Here is a 23351-nt window from a genome sequence, read left to right as displayed (position 1 = left end):
AATAAACAAACAAACAAACAAAAAAACCTCATTAAAGGCTTCTTTTCTAAATTAGTGAGATACAATTTTGCTTAATAATTGAAGAGATTCCAAAGGTTGGAGCTTTAATTTGGTGCCTATCTATTCTCCTAGTCAGAATCTTTTCAGAAAAAAACTTCAGACAACCTTATTTTGTAGGGTAAATATGAAATGAAATAGGGCATGGGATTCTTTTCATTTTTCATTATGAAAAGTCTGTCTACAGTTTTCTCTTCGCATCTATCTCACTACAGTATAGTTATAAACCCATCTGTTTCCCAAGTAACATTCTATTCTAAAAGTAGGGTATTTTTTTCCATAGAAAGCTCAGATATAAAATGAGGAGACTTTTTGCTCTTTAGGAATACAAATCAGCTTAGACTAACCAAGCACACTGAAGTTTTAAAGATTTTACCAGTAACCAAAACCAGTAACCAAAATTTTTAAAGATTTTACCAGTAATCCATGTTAATGGAAAATGGATATGGGGGAAATACATCCTTTATCTTAAAAACAGAACCCCAGCTGTATTTAGGGGTGGCAATGGGCTCAGCTAAAAACAGTGATTCTAGATTCCCTTGCAGGAGGGAGTGGGCATTTTTCACAGTTGTGACCCATAGGCTATAAGTTAAAATCTCTAGGGGTTTGGGAAAGCTCTTGGAGAAAGCTGATTTAGCTGGTATACGTCTTACGCATCTTGTTCTTCCTGTCCTTCTCCCTGGCATGTAGTTAGGATGCTGGAAGTGAGGCAGCCATCTCAAGACCATGAGGCAACAAACAGAATGATGAAAGTCACAAGCTGAGGATGTTTAAGGGGAAGAAAAATGAGCTTATGTCTCTGAGGACTGTGAAATCCTATCTTCAGACTAATGTCACTTAAGAAAAACAAACTTCTTTTGGCTAAGCTAGTATATGTTTGATTACCTCTTATAAGCAGCCAAAGCTATACCAAGTTGATCCAATTAGAAGAATGTGCCAAAAAATTCTTTTAACCATTTCCAAACATGCATTTCAGAAGCATTCATTTACTTTGGCAATTATTAAACTGATATATATTAGTGAAACATTTTTATACACTTCTTAAAATGACTCCTCCAAATAACTCTACTAGGCCATACTCTATGCACTTCCCATACAGGGACACATTATGAATACTTTTCATCCCTCCATGTATTCATTCAGCAAACACTAATGGAGGCCCAGGAAGCATTGTGCTAGGGGCAGGGATGCAAGAATGAAAAACACACACCTGATTACAAAAGGCTTAGTTTATTTGAAACGAATAAGACAGAATATTTTTTAAAAACATTCTATTTTCCAGTTCTTTGTTTCCTGTGGGTTGTTTGTTTCACATACATTAACTCTCCAAGGGATAGAGAAGCCTAGCACCATAATCAACATTAATAAAATAAAAGGATATGAGCCAACAGCATGGTGTACATAGCTTAATTGTTCAGAACACAATTTTATCATTGAATATTTAATTAAATGTTGCACCAATGTGTTCATTACTATTGTGAGAAATAACTGAAGAAAGCTTCATTCCAATCAGTACAGAACTTGTTTTTCCAAAATCAGACTACTGCTAAAAGCAGATATTTAGTACTACTCCACTTTTTTTTCTGTCATTTGTATGATATTAAAAAATCACTGTACATCAAGCCTTTACTCCAGTATCAAAAGACAATTATTCATTGCAGTATGGGTGACAAAATAACAAGTCAGTGTCAGGAAAACCATTTTTCACTCACCTCTTCCTCTGTGTCAAGCATATCATCTAACTTCTTTCTACCTCAGTTTCCTTATGCGTTAAGTAATGGGTTTGAATTAGATCACTGTGTTCCCCCACAGACCTAAATTCTCTTATTTCCTCACTCTACTTAGTGTGATGCATTAGCAGATAGGCTTCCCAGCTAAGAGCAGAACATTAAGATTATTTTCAAATGATGCATGGTTCCTTCTCTATTTCTGTTACCTCAGGAATTACACATACTAGCCCACAACTCATATCAAATCACAATTTTATATATAATTAAATAATATAATGTAATCTTATATTAATAATACCATATCACCATACTCAGAATCTGAATAGAAGACTGGTTTTATTATTTCCAGCTTTTCAAAGCATACCTTGCAGTGCACACATTTGGGATAACTGAAAGAAAATTAGGTGGAGAGTACATTGTTTTACATTTGCTGTTTAAAGTATCCCTCAGATATCTAGGAGTAAGTCTAACACAGATTATCTCAAAAGCACAGCGATCCTCTTGCTCCCTCATAAGAAATTATTTTCAGAGTCTAAAAGAAGATTGATTATATGCAAAATCTGAAAGCTAAAATTAAGATCTTATTTTTCAGTGTAGACAATAGAAGTAATTAATTAAGACATCTGACATTTATCTGCAACCCACCATAGGCAGATATCTGCTTGTCTTATTACTTGCATAAGAATTTCAGAAGTTGAAATACATTAAACACAACCAGTTTAACCCATCACATTCTGAATTTATATCCTATTACCTTGCTCACAAACAAGATATTTAAGGAACATAAACACCATTTACAAATCCTTTAGTTATCATCCTGCAAAACAACTCACACCCCCAATAATTATCTCATTACATATACACATATTTCCCTCTACTCACCACAATGAGTTAAAAGTAGACAAAAGCCCTCGGTGATGGTCTTTGAGTTATTACTTTGCTTTACCAGTTCCTTCATTCTGGGTGTCATGGTACAGGACTTTACTGATAGCAATTCACTCTTGTTAGGTTACTGCAAACACTGAAAGAGGTGTCTTGCACTTGCTGGAAGACTTAGCTTTGATGCTTCTGGTCATTCTTCCCACAAAAAGAATGAGACCAGTTTCTGAGCTATTCTTAACTCTCCTTCCAAAATATTTCAAAAGAGGAAGACAAGAAAGACTTCATGATTTCCATGCAAACTCCCAGCCTGCCTGGCTGCCTGCTGCTGCCAATACTTCTTGCTCTTGCTGGTGATGACATTCAGAGAGCTCCCCAGCACTGGTGCTTCGTTATGTAAGGCTGTCTAGGTCAAGTGTAGGAGACACACTGCTGGCCTGTGGAAACTCATGGAACTGTTCCTCCAGATTAACACTTCAGGGGTTATGGAAGCTGGAGGAAGCTGAGCTTTTACTACATCTTTTGGGGGTAAATATTTTTGCATGTTTCAGCGGTTTATGTACTACAGTCTTGGCAGATGCCTGTCAGCCATGCTGAGAGTTGCAGGGAGAAATTACTGAGATTACAGTTTTGTCAGCATGCTTGAATAAGCATAGTAAGTCTTCCAGTAATCCTGGCTTTGAGACACTTAAGGAGTAAATAAATCATAAATTCAAATTTGCTTATCGGACGTCATCTATAACCATCAAGGAATGAATGTAGATTTGATGTTTAAACTCTGAATACAATTTATTTGATTGGAGATGTTATAGGAGAGCATTATTAGATGTGGCTATTAGCTCAAAGAGATTTACTGCAGTTCTTGTTATGTTGCCCTTGTCTCTGAATGCAAATTTGCTTCCCTTGTGAGTTATATGTATGCCTGTATTTGTCTTCTGTTGTGATTGTTTGTGATCATATAAGAAAAAAAACTGACAGTTAGATGACTTCAACAAATAATGAATCCTGCCTACTTAGTTCCAAGGTGAATACTGCAGCAAAAGCGCCATTCAACACTAGCACTGAAGGAGGGTGGATTAACTGCATTGGCTCAAACTGTACTGTGTTTAGGAGACCTGAAGGGATGATTCCAGGTTTGACATGAACAGTTGTTCACTCTATGGGTAAAAGTAGAAACAATATAGCACTGATTCTGTTTTAGACTCTCACACTCTGTCCTGCCTCAGCAATTAGTTAAAATAGCAGGCTCTTTATTGAATGCTGCAGAAAAGCCTGGAGAGGTAGCAGGGTAAAATTGCTGCAGCAGAGTGATATATTGGCCAGGAATTTTAATAAGATTTAACCAGATATGATAATACAACAGATGGCATCTAATCTAAAAGATAGATGGATATTTAAAAAGTTGAAGAAATAAGATTTAACCAGATACGATAATACAACAGATGGCATCTAATCTAAAAGATAGATGGATATTTAATAAGTTGAAGACAAATGCAGCACATTTGAGACAGTTTATCTTCCTATGCATCCTTGGCAAGCGAAGTTCAGTACCTTGGACAGGATGACATGAGTTAGGAAAGTGAAGTCTGCATAAACTGTCTGCATGATCTCAAAGAGCAAAATGGAAAGTTAACTATGAATCATTTGTTTTGGTGTCTCTCAGTGATGACTGGCATGAAGCAGGTTACTTAGCACATACTTTCTAGATAAACAGATAGTTTTAAAGTATCTAAAAATTCTTGCATTTTAAAAATTAAAGGAATGAAAATGAGTGATAGAAAAATAAATTTCCTTGGAGGTAATTTTCATTCTATAATTAACCATATTAACAGCAGCACATTGATTATTTATGATGAAAATATACCACTTAGAATTGTATGCTGTATTTAGTTGATTAAACATGTACATGCTTTCCCAAATAATTTAAAGAGACAATTATGGTCCCCCAGGGCCTGATTTTATATTACTGATGTCAATAGGCATTTTCCCTAGACATAGCTTGAGATAAGGGCCCCATTAGACCAGGTTTTACTCAGTTTGACATTTAGACTATTCCTCATAAGTTAAAAATGATGGATACATACTTAATTGTACTTATAATCTTTGAGTTTATGTATCTTTCAGATAACAATGTCAGTATTCAAATTGTCTATAATTGATTTGCATTTAATATTGTTTCTATTGGCTATTGCTAAAAGGGATTCTTCTTTATGATAATCAACTTAAAATATATTATTTTTTCATTTTAAAATGGGGAATTTGAATTAAATGAAGTTTAAATTAGTTTTGATCCTACCATATATATCTTTGTATTCCTCTAAGTGGGAATTAGCATTATTAATTAATCTGTGCTAAAGTGAGATTACATTTTTTTGGTGAGATTATATTGTTTGAATACTTACAATATTAAGCCAAAATTTACTAAGTACCTTCTAAATTCTAGGACAGTGGTTTTCAACGTGGGGTCTCCTAACCAGCAACATCAGTACTACCTGGGAACTTGCTAGGAATGCAGATTTTGGGGCCTCGCAACAGACTTACTGAGTCAGGAGCTCTAGGGATGCGTCCTGGCAATCTGTGTTTGTATAAGCCTTTCCTCCAGGTGATTATGAGGCATGCTAAAGTCTGAAAACCACTGTGCTGGAAAGTAATTTGGTTAAATATTATAAAAATGGTTTTTACTGTATATAGTTAAATACACAGTCATTAAATTTTCTATGTTCATCTTTGCCTAGATAGCCTACTGTAAGCAGTACTATGTTTTAAATATTTATGCAATTATTTAGTATATCTTAAGTCTAAATATGTCCAAAAGAAAGTCTATTTTCCAACAGTTCCATTTTAGAACTTCAGCTCTTAGAAGTTAAATAGTCTGATAGGAAAAATACTAGAGGACTTATCTGTTTGCTCACTGTGTGATTTGGCACACATTGCTGACCCTCTTTTATGTTCAGCTTCTCATTTATTAAGATGAGAGGTTGGCTTACATCAGGGTTTCTCAACTCAGTACTATTGACATTTGGGTCAGATATTCTTCGCTGTGGGGTCTGTCCTGGGCATTGTGGAATTTTGAGCAGGATCCTTGCCTCTACACACAAAGTGCCCATAGAAACCCTCAGTTGTGATGATCAAAGATATTTCCAGACATTGATACCTTTCTCTCAAAGGCAAAACTGACCTCCTCCTCATTTGAGAACCACTGACCTAGATTAGCTCACCTATGAAAAGTTCCATCATAATAAATAATACAACAAACATACCATTTATCCTTTTGGAAGTAGGTAGGTTAAAACTTATAAATAAATGAAGATATGTTTTACTTGTATAACTCAGGTATAAGGTGGGACCTGTTTGCCCCCTTGAAGATCTAGGTGATGATCTATTGGTAGATATCTTGCTCAGATATCTACCAATACCACAGTCAGTGGAAGTCCAAAACCTTCTGCAACTTATCAGGGGCTTAAAGTCTTACATCATCCTCTGTGTCCTGGCATCCTGGTTTCATATGTACTCTCAAGTGACCCAGTGTCTGTCTGTCACTAGTTTTTAACAGAGACTTACCTACACCAATCACCTTTTCAATTTAATAAATACTAGTAAAGATGTGGTCTTCTACTGCCTTTTCTCCCTTCCCCATCCCATCTCTGCTCCTCATCCCCACTCTGAGAGATCTGAACACTCCAAATTTTTCTCTTCTTAGTGTGGAAAGCAGTCCGTCTCTCCACAGCTCTTATATCCAGATGTAGATGTCCAAACTCATCAAAGAGTTTAGAAGATAAAGGGCCTTCAATTTAGAACCATTCACCATACATAGAAGGCAGTTGGGGTCATATCATGTAATCAAAAAGTTATAAAACCATAGGCTGTTGGAAGGAATATTGAATTTAAGTTCATTTTCATGTCTTTAGCCTTAAAATTACAAATGTTACAAGCTAGAGTCTCAGAATTTTAAATTATACCTTTCCATGAATTTTTACCTAAACCAGTTGGCAATTTAGTATGACATTTTCTGGACCTGATATGTGCGACAGAAGCAGACAAGCCTCACACACATGCATGCACGCCTAAACACACACACACACACACACACACACACACACACACACACACACACTTTTTCCCAACAGTTAAAGATTCTTTTCAATATACTGTTCTACAATTCAAATTAGGTGTTATTCTGAGATACATGTGGATTAAGGAACCTAATATAAGATATAGGTAGCTATAATTCTGCTAAAATAATAATACCTCATACTTGAATGACTATATCTGTATTTTAAAGTAATTTAAAAAATATGATCCTGGCCGGGCGTGGTGGTTCATGCCTGTAATCCCAGCACTTTGGGAGGCTGAGGCGGGCAGATCACGAGGTCAGGAGATCCAGACCATCCTGGCTAACACGGTAAAATCCTGTCTCTACTAAAAATACAAAAAAATTAGCCTGGCATGGTGGTGGGCACCTGTGGTCTCAGCTACTTGGGAGGCTGAGGCAGGTGAATGGCGTGAACCCCAGAGGCGGAGCTTGCAGTGAACCGAGATCACGCCACTGCACTCCAGCCTGGGCGACAGAGCGAGACTCCATCTCAAAAAAAAAAAGAAATTACTTAGGCCGGTGCGGTGGCTCACAACTGTAATCCCAGCACTTTGGGAGGCCGAGGCTGGCGGATCATGAGGTCAGGAGTTTGAGACCAGCCTGACCAACATGGTGAAACCCCATATCTACTAAAAAATACAAAAATTAGCTAGGCGTGGTGGTGCGCGCTTGTAGTCCCAGCTATTCAGGAGGCTGAGACAAGAGAATCGTGTGAACCCGGGAGGCGGAGGTTGCGGTGAGCTGAGATCGCGCCACTGCACTCAAGCCTGGGTGACAGAGCAAGACTCTGTCTCAAAAAAGCAAAAACCATGATCCTTTCTGAGACTCGTAGCAACTCTAAAAGATAGGCCCCATTATCTCTGTCATTTTGCAGTAAGAAAATAAAGGCTCAAGGTCTCCAAATGCCAAATTCACTTCTTGTTCCACTATCCTACAAAGCAAAACTCAATAGTTCATGTAGTTTGAACACATTGGTAAGTATAATTTCTAAGTGATTTTTTATAAAGACCTGTCTCAAGAGTCTTCATGCTCTAAGACCTTCAGAGATATTAGCAATGCTTTGCTTTATTCCTAGGATTCATGCATTTACCTGGCTTATACATTTATTTGTATGATATGCTTAATTAATTTTCCTGTATATGTATTACAGAATGATTTTAACACACTATTATACTAGTCATAGTCACATGCATTCTATCACTTAGTGCCCTCAAAAAACTGCATGGGAATAGGATTATTTCCCTCTTAAGAGGGAATAATTCAAACACAAGATTGAATTAAATTTACCTATACTTGAGCTTTACCAGAGGTACTACATTGATAACCCAGCCAACTTCTCTGTTTTCATCAATAAAAATGCAGAACATAGCAACACACCATCTCTTTTCACTGGTACCCTCTAGTGCTTGACATATAGAGAGAGTCAGTAACTTTTATTGAAGAAATACTGAAATGTCGGTATTGCTGTGTAGTTCCTTTACATTTTGGACTTTACCTAACATTATCCACCCTAGTTAATTAAGTAGCAACTTGCAAATGAGGCCTAGAAGAACCGAAGAACAAATTTTAAAAAGAACTCTCTGCAACTCGCAACTGCTAATGCTACTTTCTTTGTTTCACTTTATTCCACTTGAGAAAATCTCTTTGGGTTTGATACAGAGATGTTTTCAGACTTTGAACCTGAAAAATTGTTCCCAACATCAAATACCAATTCCTCCTTTAAAATACAATGTCACAAACTTGGATCACAAAGTCACTTCCCTCTTCAATCTTAAAGCGAATACCCAAGGTGAACGCGAATGATCTTTTATTCCAATTTAGAACATTATTTCAGAAAATAATTATTCAAGGTTTTTTGAGAAACCTGCATATAAAGCCAAACACATTTTTACAAAAGTAAAATAAATTCTTTGTCAACTGAGAGCCTGAATTAGATGATTCCTCAGACGTTTTTCTGATTAGAATATTCTATGTAAAGGAGTTTAGCTTGGCAATATCGTCATCCAAACATCAACCAAATCCAAGGTGATTAGATTTAATAGAGTCATTTTGGAGATGTGTTGATTATTGAGGATGCGTAAAGGTCTGAATGTTTTTGTTTTCCTCATGTACCCGGAAATACATCATCAGTCACACATGTCTCAGGATCCGGAAGTTGTTTGATAAAAATGCTGAGTTCTGAAAAAATTAATATTTCTTGTTTTGTTTCAAATGAAATTATAGCTTTCTGATAAAGTGGCATTCTCTTTTTATTTCTGTTTTATATTCAACGAGTGTATTAGTCTGTTTTCATGCTGGTAATAAAGACATACCCAAGATTGGGTAACTTATAAAGGAAAGAGGTTTTATGGACTAACAGTTCTACATGATTGGGGAGGCCTCATAATCATGGCAGAAGGCAAAGGAAAAGCAAAGACACGCCTTACATGGCTGCAGGCAAGAGAGCTTGTGCAGGAGAACTCCCATTTATAAAACCAACAGATCTCGTGAGACTTATTTACTACCACTAGAACAGTGTGGGGAAAACTGCCCCCATGATTCAAGTATCTTCACCTGGTCTCACCCTTGACACATGGTGATTATTATAATTCAAGGTGAGATTTGGGTGGGGACACAGCCCCCATATCAGCAAGTGAGACAGTGAAATTGGATTCTAATAGTTGTCAATGTTCTGTTGGAATTATTTTATTCAGAGCTGTAAGGCAAGTACAACAGGTACCAACCTTCCATATGAAACTTCCTAAAGAATATTATTGTTATCTCATACTGGGAGAAGGGAAAGTAGCAGTGATAGAGTGTTTTGATTTCAGATGTACAGCTTCTAGGAAAAGCATTACAATTAACTTTATATTAGTAAGCATAACCAGGAACATAAAAATAAAAAAGTTTTGGGTTTGGCCTCCAGATTTACCAAATGTTGCTTCCTAACAAGTAGCCAACCTTCCCACACCCGCACTTACTTTGTCTAAATTGAGTTTTAGGAGAAAATAAGCCAATTATAAAGACACAACTATTATCAGTCAATGCCCTGACAAGAAATAGATGGCTCCTCCAAACTTGTGGGAATAAAAAACAAACAGTTTGGTTTTATCTTCTCAATACCATATTCTCATGGATTCCTTGAGAATGCGATTCCAGTTTTCCCTCTTTAGCAGGTATGCCAGGCCCTTCTGATCTGGCTGTCTGCCTACCTCTCCAGACTGTAGCCACTTCCACAGACCCAACTTTACATATGTCCTACATGATATCTCCTCTTCTTAGAATGCACTTCCTCTTTCTCCTCCACCCTCTTTGTGTGTCTACTCATAAATGCCTCAGAGAAATTCCTGGATAAATTTAAGACAGCCTAGATTCTACCTCCCAGTCAACAAAGAAAAAATTTGATAATTTCTAGTGATGGAAACAGGTGCCTTATGCTGTTCTGGAATATAAAATGATGCCACACCTTTGGAGGGAAATCTATTGATATCTACTAGGTTAAAAGGCACATACCCTTCCACCTGACAGAACCATTTCCTGAGACTAGATCTTAAAGGAAAACTTGCAAAAGTGCGAAATGCAATTGTAAAGAAATGTATACATCAGCATTGTTTGAAATAGCAAAAAAAAAGAAAAAAAAAGAAAGAAAGAAAGAAAGAAAGAAAGAAAATAACATAAGTGTTTATCATCTGAGAACTGATTAAATAAACTTTGGTGTATCCATCTATATACAGAACAAAATATTTGAAGCAATAATAAGTGAACTAATTAGAGATAAATTATGTAATTTAAACTAGGTTTACAGTCATATATATTGTGTGATGTTTTACTTTCTTTTTTAAAAAATATTTGTAGAGATAGGTTCTCAGTATGTTGCCCAGGCTTGTCTTGAACTACTGGCCCCAAGCAATCCTCCCACCTCAGCCTCCCAAATTGTTGGGATTACAAGCGTGAACCACCATGCCTGGTGTCTGGTACAAAGTTATTTCGAAAAAAGAAAAATGTAAAACATGTATATTTTGGATGCTTGGATATACACAAGAATTTTAGAGAAGATTTTAAAAAATACTAATAACAGCGATTGCCACTGCAGACTGTGCCTGAGGGAAGAGAAACTGGAAAGTTAGTTTTTATTTAAAGAGCCACTCAAGTCAATTGACATTAAAAATGTGACTTAGAAGAGTAGATTGGGTGTTTGCTTGGTGTATCTAAATAGTATGTACAAGCAGGGCTGCAAAGGGGAATGGGAACACCCAGGGACTGGTGAGCAGGGCAGAGTGGCTGATTTACATGTTCAAGATGCAGAAAGAAGTGAGTAGGCTTTAAGAGCTGAGGCCAGATGTGACAGTCAGGGCTTCTCAAATACCAATACGCATGGAATCACCTGGGGAAATCTTGTTAAAATGCACATTCTTATTTAGAAGGTCTGGGTGGAGCCAAAGAGACCACATTTTCAACAAGCTCCCAAGAGGTGGGGATGCTGCCAGTCTGTGGCCACACTTGGAGAAGCAAGGCTTTAAAATTCAGAAAGTATCACGGTTTTGTGTGGTCCGTGTCCTCACAAACATCAAGCAGAGCCAAAAAGCCCTTATTTTTAGAAAATGAACTGAGAAAAAAAAAAAAAAACCTAATTAAATATAATATTTGCAACATAAAGCTTCCACCAAAGGAATCTTACTGTCAAGTGTTCACAATCAGCAGTTCTGCTTTGTTAGCTTTTTCATTTCTAACAAATTTAGACTTCTGGAGTCTGAAGCTTTGCCAGACTGAGGCATGCTTCTCTCCTCACTACTCCTGTGTTTAGCGTATTTGTTAACTTGGTGAGAGTACTTCCAAACCTAGTTATATTCTTTCACTTGCTATGGAAGATTGAAGAATCTGAGGCAAGTAAGAAGGAAGATCTGCATTTGCCTCCCTCCCACCCTGCCACAGGCTGCCCCCTGACATGTTTGACAAGAATGCAGGCTATAGTTTTATCATACACCTTAAACTATCTTGGGTCAGTTACATGTAGAAATATCCTTCCCCCATTATGTCCTTACATGAGCTTAATGCGATGTAATCCTGACCAGTAAAGAAAGACTATTGTCTTCTGTTTGTTTGCCTGTGAACTTGAATTGCAGAGACTTTCCACCATAATTTTAATAATGTGATATTGTGGAGAGTTTTAGTATGGCCTTATGGTAAGATTAGGTACTTTGGAGATAGACTGCTGGTTTCAGAATCACACTTAGTCACCTTGTTACTGTGTGATCTTGGCCAAGATGCTCAACTACTCTAAGCCTCAGTTGCCTCATTTATAAATTCATGAAGATAACACAGTAATAGTAACTATCTTATGAGACTGTTGTGAGGTTTGAAGGTCCCAAAATATATTAAGTCCTCAACAAAATTAACAACAATTATTATTTTTCTAAAATTATTCTTAGAATTGATCTAAAAATAGTACTGCTTGAATATCAATATATTTATTCCTATCTACCTGCTGATTTGGCTGTGCCCCACTCAAATCTCTTCTTGAATTGTAGCTCCCACAATTCCTATGTGTTGCGGGAGGGAGCTGGTGAGAGATAACTGAATCATGGGAGTGGTTTTCCCCATACTGTTCTTGCGGTGGTGTATAAGTCTCATGAGATGGTTTTATAAGGGGTTTCCCCTTTTACTTGGTTCTCATTCTCTCTTGCCTGCTGCCACGTAAGATGTGCCTTTCACCTTCTGCCATGATTACCCAGTCTCAGGTATGTCTTTATTAGCAGCATGAAAATGAACTAATACACTGGGCAATTTACAAAAGAAAAGCAAGTTTCTTGGACTCATAGTTCCACATAGCTGGGGAGGTCTCACAACCATGCTGGAGGCAAGGAGGAGCAAGTCACATCTCATATGGATGGCAGCAGGCAAAAAGAGAGATTTTGCAGGCAAGCTCCCATTATTAAAGCCATTAGATCTTGTGAAACTAATTCACTATCATGAGGACAGCACAGGAAAAACGCACCCCCATTATTCAAATACCTCCCACTGGGTTCCTCCCATGACACATGGGAATGGTGGGACTTACAATTCAAGATGAGATATGGGTGGGGACACAGCCAAACCATATCATTCCATCCCTGGCCCCTCCCAAATCTCATGTCCTTACATTTCAAAACCAATCTTGCCTTCCCAACAGTCCTCCAAAGTCTTAACTCATTTCAGCATTAACTGAAAAGTCCACAGTCCAAAGTCTCAAGGCAAGTCCCTTCTGCCTATGAGGCTATAAAATCAACAGCAAGTTAGTTACTTCCTAGATACAATGGGAGTACAGGCATTGGGCAAATACAGCCATTCAAAATGAGAGAAACTGGTCGAAACAGAGGAGCTACAGGCCCTATGCAAGTCTGAAATCCATCAGGGCAGTCAAATCTTTAAGCTCCAAAATGATCTTTGACTCCATGTCTCATATCCAGGTCACGTTGATGCAAGAGATGGGTTCCCATGGTCTTGGGAAGTTCCACACCTGTTGCTTTGCAGGGTACAGACTTCCCCCTGGCTGCTTTCAAGGGCTGGCATTGAGTGTGACTTTTCCAGGAACACAGTGCAAGTTGTCAGTGGATCTACCATTCTGGGGTCTGGGGGATGGTGGCCCTCTTCTCACAGCTCCACCAAGTGGTGCACTAGTAGGTACTCTGTGTGGGGGTTCTGACCCCACATTTCCCTTCTATACTGCCCTAGCAGAGGTTCTCCATGAGGGCCCCATGCCTGCAGCAAACTTTTGCCTGGGCATCTAGGCATTTCCATACATCTTCTGAAATCTAGTCAGAGGTTCTCAAACCCCAGTTTTTGATTCTGTGCATTTGCCGTCTCAACACCACGTGGAAGCTGCCAAGGCTTGAGGCTTGCACCCTCTGAAGCCATGACCCAAGCTCTATGTCGGCCCCTTTCAGCCACAGCTGGAGTGGCTGAGGCATAGGGCACAAAGTCCCTAGGCTGCACACAGCATGGGAACCCTGGCCCTGGCCCATGAAACCACATTTTCATCCTAGGCCTCCAGGCTTGTGATGGGAGGGGTTTCTATGAGGACCTCTGAATTCCCTGGAGACATTTTCCTCATTTTCTTGGGGATTAATATTCAGATCTTCATTCCTTATGCAAATGTCTGCAGCTAGCTTGAATTTCTCCTCAGAAAATGGGGTTTTATTTTCTATTGCATTGTCAGGCTGCAAAGTTTCCAAACTTTTATGCTCTGTTTCCCTTTTAAAATTGAATGCTTTTAATAGCACCCAAGTCACCCCTTGAATGCTTTGCTGCTTAGAAATTTCTTTCACCACATACCCTAAATCATCTCTCTCAAGTTCAAAGTTCCACAAATGTCTAGGGCAGGGACAAAATGCCACCAGTCTCTTTGCTAAAATATAACAAGAGTCACCTTTGCTCCAGTTCCCAACAAGTTACTTATTTCGATCTGAGACCATCTCAGCCTGGAATTCATTGTCCATATCACTATCAGCATTTTGGTCAAAGCCATTCAACAAGTGTCTAGGGAGTTCCAAACTTTTCCACATTTTCCTGTCTTCTTCTGAGCCCTGCAAACTGTTCCAACCTCTGCCTGTTACCCAGTTCCAAAGTGGCTTCCACATTTTCAGGAATCTTTTTAGCAGTGCCCCACTCCCAGTACACTGCCTGTCTTGGGCTGCATTCAAAGCCAATGGGTAAAGGCCCCCAAGTTACTCAGTCCATGGAAAGTGGACTTTGAAAGTCTTTCCCTCTACTTGTCCGTTATTCCACTTCTAACCCACATTTTATTACTCCCAACACTCTCTTCCCTGGTCTGCATTCCTTGGAGTCCAGTGCTCCCACTAGTAGCCCTTCTTCCAGGGCTCCAGCATTTGTTGGGCTCTGGGAATGTTTTAGCAGTGCCCCACTCCCAGTACCAATTCAAGCTGCCGATAATGACATACGCGAGATGTGACAATTTACAAAAGAAAGAGGTTTATTGAATTTACAGTTCCAAATGGCTGGGGAGGCCTCACAATCACAGTAGAAGGCAACGAGGAGCAAGTCACATCTCACGTGGATGGCAGCAGGCAAAAAGACAGCCGTGTCAGCAAAATTCCATTTTTAAAGCCATCATAGCTGGTGAGACTTACTCACTATCATGAGAACAGCACAGGAAAGACTCGCCACCATGATTTAATTACCTCCCACCAGGTTCCTCCCATGACACATGGGAATTGCTGAAGTTACAATGCAAGATGAGATTTCAGTGGGGACACAGCCAAACCCTATCATACACTACCGTATACTAGGCACTGTACTAAGGGTTAGGGTACTAAATAGGATCTTTTCTCATAAACAGTTTTGTTCATCTCTGTAAAATATTTTAAACACGTGTTTTGCTTTTTAAGCAAAGAAAAAGATATGCTTTTAGAGATAAGATGAGACACATCGTTATTTTCTCCAGTTCCCACCAACCCTTCACATCTGCTAACTTGGAAAAAACATTCTCAGATGGCTTTGAATGCAGCCCAAGACAGGCATTAGCAGAAATTTGAAGAGTCTCCCCCACCACACCTCACTTTCTAGCTTAAAAAAACAGCTGCGTTCCTCTTTAGTTAAGCTTCTTGGTCGAGTCTTCTAAAGCTCTAACTCTCATTGGAATCTGGTGCCACTCTTTCACTCTTGCCTGGAATGGCATTGGCTCTCTCTATTGCTAGTTCCCGGGCACTCATCAACTTGGTCAATAGTTTCTCCATAATTGTTTTTATTTTAACCATTTTGAATGTACCATCTACTTTCTGCTAGGAACCTGACTGCATCCGAGGTATAATTTTAAAGCAATAGATGGTTCATAGAAGGGTAACTCTGTTTGTGATGCCCAAGAGAGGAGACTTAGGGCAGATGGAGATACATATAAAGCTACTGCTGTCCTAGAGAGCAGAGAGACAAGAAAAGGGGGGATAGAACACTCATTAACAGTTGCGTGTGTGTAGCACAACATAACATATATATATATATATATATATGCATACGTATGATATGTAATCTTAGAAACAACTACCGTGTGAAGTAGAGCAAATGATCACTGAGTTTCATCCTTGCTAAGTGCATGGGAAAATCCACATTCTATATTTGCTTAGTTGCAGAAAGAATGAGGGAAGCAGAAACATCAAGGGCCACATCCCCTATGTGTCAGTTAAAGGGGTGCAGACTCAGAAGGTGTCCTTACCTACTTTATTTAGCCTGCTCTTCCCCACAAAGATGAGGAATACAGGTAACTTTGATGTCATGATAGCAACCAGAATGTAAAAGAGACTTTCAAAAAGACCTAGTGGAATATAGAAACAAGGACTTTTAGTCTCTTAGCTTCCTTATGTATCAAGTGTCATAGAAAATGTTGAGACCAAGTGGTTCTGTTATTTCAACAACCCATAACGAGCAGAGGAATCTGTTTGCCTTTCACGCCACTGCAGATGAACAGGTATGAGAGACTGCACTGAGGCATGAAAGTGCAGCTGCCTAGCACCTCTATCCCATACTTACATCCAAATCTCAAGTGTGGGTAAGCATCTCAGTTCTCTGCTATTTGATACGAATAGGGGCAATCCCAGAAGCAGCACCTGAGCTCATGGGCCCCAAAATTTCCAAGGAATCTCCAGGAGAACTAGGCTAAATGTGATTATTTTCTGTCCCCCGACGTACCTTTTCCCTACTCACTTGCCAATCTCTTCTAATGGGCCTCAATCCCTGGAGTGGGCCCTAATGATCTCTGTCCATTATTTGGCCTAGAGTAGAATTCTTGCTTTTCTCAAGGAAAGAGACAAAAACAAAAGATGTAACCAAATGTAATTTATGTGAGTTTGTAAATTGATATCCGAAGATTGGAACTGCATACAGATGTGTCAAAAGTGTTCATTTCCCCAAGAAATATGGTAATACCTAATTCCAGCGACACTTGCATACTTTACGGATGGCTTTGCTGTGTTCCTGGTAAAGCCAATGGCTTTCTGCCTTTGAACATGAAAGGAAAAAGATGTTGACAGGAATCCTTTAGGGAAACAGGAACTACATATTTGCTTATGCTAAGTTATGGCAAAGTTCAGTTTTATTCTGTAAATAAAGCGTTGTCTTCATAAATATTAGCTATATCCTTTAGAGTAAAGAAAGTCCTCTTTATAAAAAAAATCTAATTGAAACTCTTCAATAGGTAGGCAAGTGAGGTGGTTGATATAAAGATATATTTAAATGGAAAATTGGTATTTGAGTTCCAATAAGTAATCAATCATATTGTTCTTGGTAATAGCTTTTGTTGATTTATCTTTGCAAGGGATGTCGGGGGCTGGGGGGATTGCTGAATGAAATAAATCAGGAAAGAATCCAAGCATTATGTTTAACTGACTTAAGAGTAAAGGAAAAAACACAGAAACACAGAATAGAATCCACACAGTAACTTCATACTTTATGATTGCTCAGGCATTTTCATTATTTACATTTATGTTTATTTTCTCTTTATCCTCCTGTGGCAATAGATATGGAGATAATGCTTTAAATATTGTGATGTACCTTGATCTTTTCTTTTCTGAAGAACCAAAGCTTTATGAAATCTTGATATATTTAAAGGAGGGGTATGAAGCTCAGGCATGTGAAATGTTGAATTTTGTCTCCCCATATGACAGATAAGTATCATATAAATATGGTTTATGAGACTAAAAAAGCAGAACACATATTTTTAGATTTCATCTTGGCATTCAAGGAAAGTATAGAACTTCAAGATAGTTTGCTTCCTGGATATTTTCTGGGGCTCTCTTTGGGCCTGCATTCCTGAAAGCTGTCAATGCTACACTCTGCGTACCCAGAGCTCGTGCCCTTGGGCTTGAGCACTTTGTGGTTAATATTTAAGAACAGCATGTGGAGCTAGATTGAAGGACAGTCACTTTCTTTATTCTTCACTAAAACCAATGTTGGTTAGTCCATCACCTTCTTAAACAGTAACTGCACTCATACCCTTCATCACATCCATCTCTCTGTCAAAACATGAGTGAAAATCAATTGTGGCATATCTAGAAATACTTCACTCATTTCCATTTTGCTTCTTATGTGCTGATGTACCTTTCTCAATATTAATTTTCTTTAGAGTTCAACTGTGGAAACACTTGAATGGACCTTTGTGGTATAAAACTATCTATGTGACCTTGGACAAGTCACTGCACCTCTCTTGGCATCAGTTTCCTCATATCCAAAATAAGAACCCTTGCCTGGTTTATCTCTGAGAACTTTCCAGTTCCATAATTTCTCAATGATTAGCAAAACTCTATCCATAAAGAAATGGTAATGATTTATGTAAATTGACATTCTTTTTTATGAGGTTCACAAAGTTATTTTATCCTGCTCGAGAGTTTTGTTGGAATTCTATTCTGGAATGGTTATTCATCAATACTCAGCAGATGTTATCAGGTTCTCTCCAGAAACTACCTTAATTCTACCACAGACTTGGGATATGTTTTGGGAACAATGACAAAAAAATAAGTCATAGTTCTTACTCTCAAAGAGATTATTGAGTGGGGTTAGACAGCGGGGAGGTGCACAGATAGAGGGTGGAGGAAGATGTGGTCAAAGAAGAAAGGGTCCTGCAAACAGAGGCAACAAAGGAAGTGAAACAGTGAAGGCATAATGGCTCCCTGCTTGTTTAGGAAAAGGCAAAGAGTTTGTTTAGAAAAACAGCATTTTAGTGTCATCTTCACTAAATATTGATAATGTCTTCTTACACATTAGCTGAAGAAGAAAAGATCACATATAAACCAGGCCCCAAAATAATAAAGGATTTAAAATTAAAAATATATACAGAGCACCACAGTCATTTTTGAAGTGCTGCTCGGTTGGTGATATAATCAAAGGAGCAATGCTATTATATAAAGTGATAAAAAGTAACTTTGTGATTCAATACTCATTCTGAACCTATATTGTAATGCTAATCTCGTCAGATGATTGACGTTCATATACTTAATTTCTCTTCGAGAAATCAGGTTCATGTATTATTCTGTCTTGTTCATAAAACCTACTTATTTGGTTTGGGAATATTGTTATTTCCTTCTCCAACACCAGTGGCTGCCTATGTAATTGAAAGGAAATTGCAGTGAATCTTCGAACAAGGAGTAACTGCTTCCTTGAAATAATCACCTGCAGACATAATTCTGGCTCCTGTGCCAGAATATGCCCTGTCTCGACAGCAGGGAAGGCAGAGGGCAACTGGGGAATCTGATTATCTCCATCATAATCCCCCAACTTCCCTCCTTTCTCTCTCACTTTTAATTACTGCATTGTGGTGAGTTAAGAAAAGCCTATACTATTTTTTCTTCTCCACTACCGGAAAGAGAGAGAGAGAGAACTGGTATTCTCTGTCTTTTAAGGATTTTAAAAAAACTTTTAATAAAATTTTAAAGAGTTTAATGTGTGCCCACAAACACATTGATTCTAACTATACTTCAAAAATACTTCAGAATCAAATCTGTAAGAAAAAATTCAGTTATTTATGTTCATTATATTACAAGTGATTTAAAAAGTGGTTATCTGTGCATCAAAAAATGCAAGTCTATAACAGCTTTGATTCAGTGAATTCCAGATGCAGCGGAGGGGAGGAGCCCTTAGATATTTTTATATCATATTTGAAAAAAATGGCTGATTATTTGTTTTATTAATTTATGGAATGTATGGACTTTACCACAGTTTCAAAAGTCCACTTTAGTACCTATAAGTATTTTGAAATCAGTTGGCCAATTTTTGCCATCAAAAAATTGTAACTTTAAACTTGCAGAACAACTAGTTGCCTCTAGTCCTAAAAAAGAGTCCTTAATTGCAGTTTCTGCATTTATTTGTCTAATAGAAAATAAATTTCACATTCATTTCTGGCTTCCTTTCAAAAGGGCAGGTTAATCTCAAAAGGAAATATATGAGTTTATCATTTTCTGCTAGGATTTGGTTTCTATTTCTGAAATAGTGGCACAGTGTTGGTAAATGCTTTGTGAGAGCAAGGAATTGGTAGTAAATTTTTGCAAAATGCTGCATTTACCAAAAGAAAAAAAAAGAAAACGAGGAAATTGACATCTACAAAAGCAAAGTACCTAAGTAGTAAATTACATTTACCAAGGATCACATTAGTAGTGTGCTTTATCTGATTACTCCAATCAAAAGGGGACAAAACCAGGATTTGTAGTGATAACAGTGGTCCTGTAGATTTAAAATCATAAGGTCTGAGTTGAAATCCTAACTCTAGCATTTGCTCTCTGTGTTGGGATCACTCCCCAACTTCATCAGAAGGCCTGCTAACATCTAGACTTGTCTGTTGTCACCACCGCCTCCTATGGGATACCACCCCAAGGGACCCAAGTTCGCCTCCAGCCTCCGATTCCTTTCCTGTGGTGGGAAGAGAGGGGAGACCCAGCTTCATGTTGCTCAGTGACTATAGATTCCCAAACAAATGACAGGGGAATTCAGAAACATTTCTGCCTTAAAACTCAAATGTCATTGATAACTCTAAACAAGAGAATCCAGAACCCAAAACATAATGATTTGGCCATTACTTTGGGAAATTTTTGGCTAAAAATCAAGAATGGCTTCCTTCTCCTTGGCAGGCATAAAGTTAATTAATAAATTCTCTTTATAAGGCAGCTGGCTAAAATTTCAGAACTCCACAACTCCAGGAGATAGACATTTGAAAGAATGTTTTTGATAACAAATTGCCTTTAATTTCTATGCAAGAAAATATTAAATAATATTCAGATACTAATTACACTGATTCCTCAGTCCTCTGATAATAAGGCAGTTCTCTCTTTGAACTCTTTCAAGATCTAATGGAATCAAGAGACTCTCCTATATGTCTTAAAACTAACAGACAAAATTACCTGGCACAGCTTTTTCCACCTGAGTGACCTCACTCTCTTTTTAATACCCAAGATCTATTGACAGAGATGATGTCCCACTGTAATATTCCCTTTTATGTTTTGGCACTGAGCAGTGCAACCAGCAGAGCAATAACCAAGTAACAACCACATTCTCAGGACAGAGACAGAGGCTTACAAAGACTAAATGACATCTTATGCCTTTATTCTCTTTCCCTTGTTAGGAACTCTCATAAAAAAGCCACAGCCACACCTCCAGGCCAGTTTAGCAAGTCCATTCATTCGCAGATGGAAGTATTGTCACCTAGGAAGTGAACAGCTAATTTTTTTCAACTTCTGAAACAAGATTATGAAGGGTTTCCTGGAATGGCTAACTTTACCGATGGGGGCAGAGGAAGATTACTTTTTCGTTTTTTGAAGTTGGAAACGTAACAGTGAGAAAGAGACAAAATTATCTCTCAATACATTAATCTACAAAAAAACAAGTAAAATGTAAAGCTGGTTCCACAGGGAGTTTGCATTCTGGGAGCCAAATAAAATACATACATAAAACTCTTAGCACAAGGTCAAGTGGGACAAGTGCAGTAGCGATATAAGGTAGCACAGAGTTTTGTTTTAATATCTTTTGCTAACTTTAAAAAATAAATATGTGATTTTAAGTGCATATTATACTAGTTTAATAAAAATCTCATATTTTGTCTTTATGCTTAGCCTTAAACATGGAATATTTAAAGTTACTAATACTGTAAAACTGCTTCAGCTCTGATGAATGACATGTCTGTGTACAGAATGATGAGCTGTTAGTTAATAGTACTCTTTGGGCCATGCTTGGGATATTGGCCTTTTCTCAGAGACTGTATGAGAATAGTCATTTATTTCCTTATGCACAATGCTTTCAACTTGTCAAGTGACCATGTTTCATAAGATAAAACATAAAATTGTTCCATAATTAACAAAAGAAAAAAGAATTCTATCTGCTGAGAAAATAGAAAAGACGTTGAAGAAGACAGAATATTTGATCCAGACATTTAAAATATTGGTAGAATTTGCTACATGTAGATGGATGAAAGGTCTGCCAAGAGAAGTGAAGGTTGTGAACAAAGACATCAAGGCAGAAGAAGGGTAGCGTGCACGCTGAACGCATTGTACCTTTCCGTATGACTGACATGTCAATGTAAACTCCACAAAGGGAGGGGTTTTGATCTGGTTTGTTCGCTGATGTTACTTAAGTACCTGGAAAAGTGCCTGGCATATATCAGGTGCATGAAGAAGTGAATAAATGAAGTGGCAGATGCCCAGAATATGAATAATACTTGATAGATGCAGTACTGGCAGCTTCCTTGAAGCTAATGAAGTGGTTAGGCCTCCATAGACTAACAGAAACCAAGTTCAATTAAGCAAAAATGGAGTTTGAGTTTATTATGGAACTCAACATCAAGAAAGTGTTTGGGTCTTGAGTAGACTGGAGGTGGAAACAGGAACACTACTGGGAACCCAGGGAGTTTTCTGGCTCCGTCTTTTGTCTTTTGTCACTTCTTCCTCCACATCTGTGTGACTGCTTTATCTCAGCATCCTGGCCCACCTGGTCCTGAGTCCCCACGGTAAGGGAAGGCTGTCCCCACAGCTGCCAGAATCACATGTAGTGGCTCTCTTTGACCAGGTCAGCTGCATAGATACCCTCTCCTGCTCCAGTCCTCTGTAGCAAGAGGGTAGGTTTACACTAAGGATTAGGGGAGAAGGACTATTGGGGGAATTAAGAGCAGACACTCAGAAAATTTGGCACCTATAATATGCAATTAAAATTCATTAAAACATGTGGCCAGGGATGTTCTTATTTTGTATTTCTACATATCTAAACGGTAAGTACTATTCATATGGAATATATTATTCTAAAAAAAAATCGCCTGTTAGTTCATGCAGTTCCCACTCCCTTTTCATCTCTAACATCTTGGTAATTGTTTACCAGTTGTTGATCACCAGTCTCCTCAGCTTCTTTCAACTTTGCTCTGACTCTACCAAATACTGGACATCATCATTTCCCAGACACTGAGTAACTTCAAATGAATGTGTTCATGCTACTCTGACTGGCTTTTGGGAAAGCACTGGATAGAGTTTTTGAGCTAGAGCAGGAAATTATCTTACTTAATTTCTTTCTTTTATAGATAAAAAGATGGATCCACAAGATGGACCCGATTAGTCCATAATTAAGGGCTAGTAAATGTTTTGTAAACATAGAAATCAAAATTACTTTTATGTGATTCTAGAACAGGAAAAAGTGGTGAACTTTTAGATACGTTGCAAAGAACAGTGGATTATTCTTTGGGCTCTTGGGACCAAGAGCCTTAGTTTTATTGCTTTGCAAGCTATGTGGCCTTGAATAAACCTCAATAAGTCTCAGAAAGCTTCAGTGTTCTCAATTATAAATAGGAATAATTATAATTATAATAACATTAATAGTATCTATCTCACCATCCTGTAATAAGGAAGAGAAAGATTATATATTGAAGGTTATGTTGATAAATGCTAAAACACATGCAATGATTGTAATAAGAAGTGTGTTAGGTGGCAAAAAAAAATAATGAGGATGAAATATTTACTTCCAATGATTAATATACATAATTAATTGTGATTTTATGTATGACTGAATGTTTCAAGCTGACTCGATTTTAGAATACAATATATAACATAAAATCTCTACTCTCAGTTCCAAGAGTTATAAATAGTTTAGCATGGATTTTCATT

General features: G+C 37.9%; 1 protein-coding gene across 1 annotated transcript in view; it reads left to right on the top strand.

Annotated features, from left to right (window-relative positions):
- Positions 1-3108: 3108 nt before the first annotated feature.
- The window catches only part of SCN1A (sodium channel, voltage gated, type I alpha subunit), a 162648-nt gene continuing 142405 nt past the window's right edge, over positions 3109-23351 (top strand). Inside the window, exon 1 of the mRNA XM_011958029.1 lies at positions 3109-3194. The gene's annotated coding sequence lies outside the window, so the exon portion shown is untranslated. The remainder of the gene's footprint in view (positions 3195-23351) is intronic.

This window comes from Colobus angolensis, unplaced genomic scaffold (assembly GCF_000951035.1).
Source record: "Colobus angolensis palliatus isolate OR3802 unplaced genomic scaffold, Cang.pa_1.0 Scaffold456, whole genome shotgun sequence".
Lineage (NCBI taxonomy): Eukaryota > Metazoa > Chordata > Mammalia > Primates > Cercopithecidae > Colobus > Colobus angolensis.
Note: the sequence above shows the minus strand (reverse complement) of the source record. Positions and strands in the feature narration are given on the sequence as shown.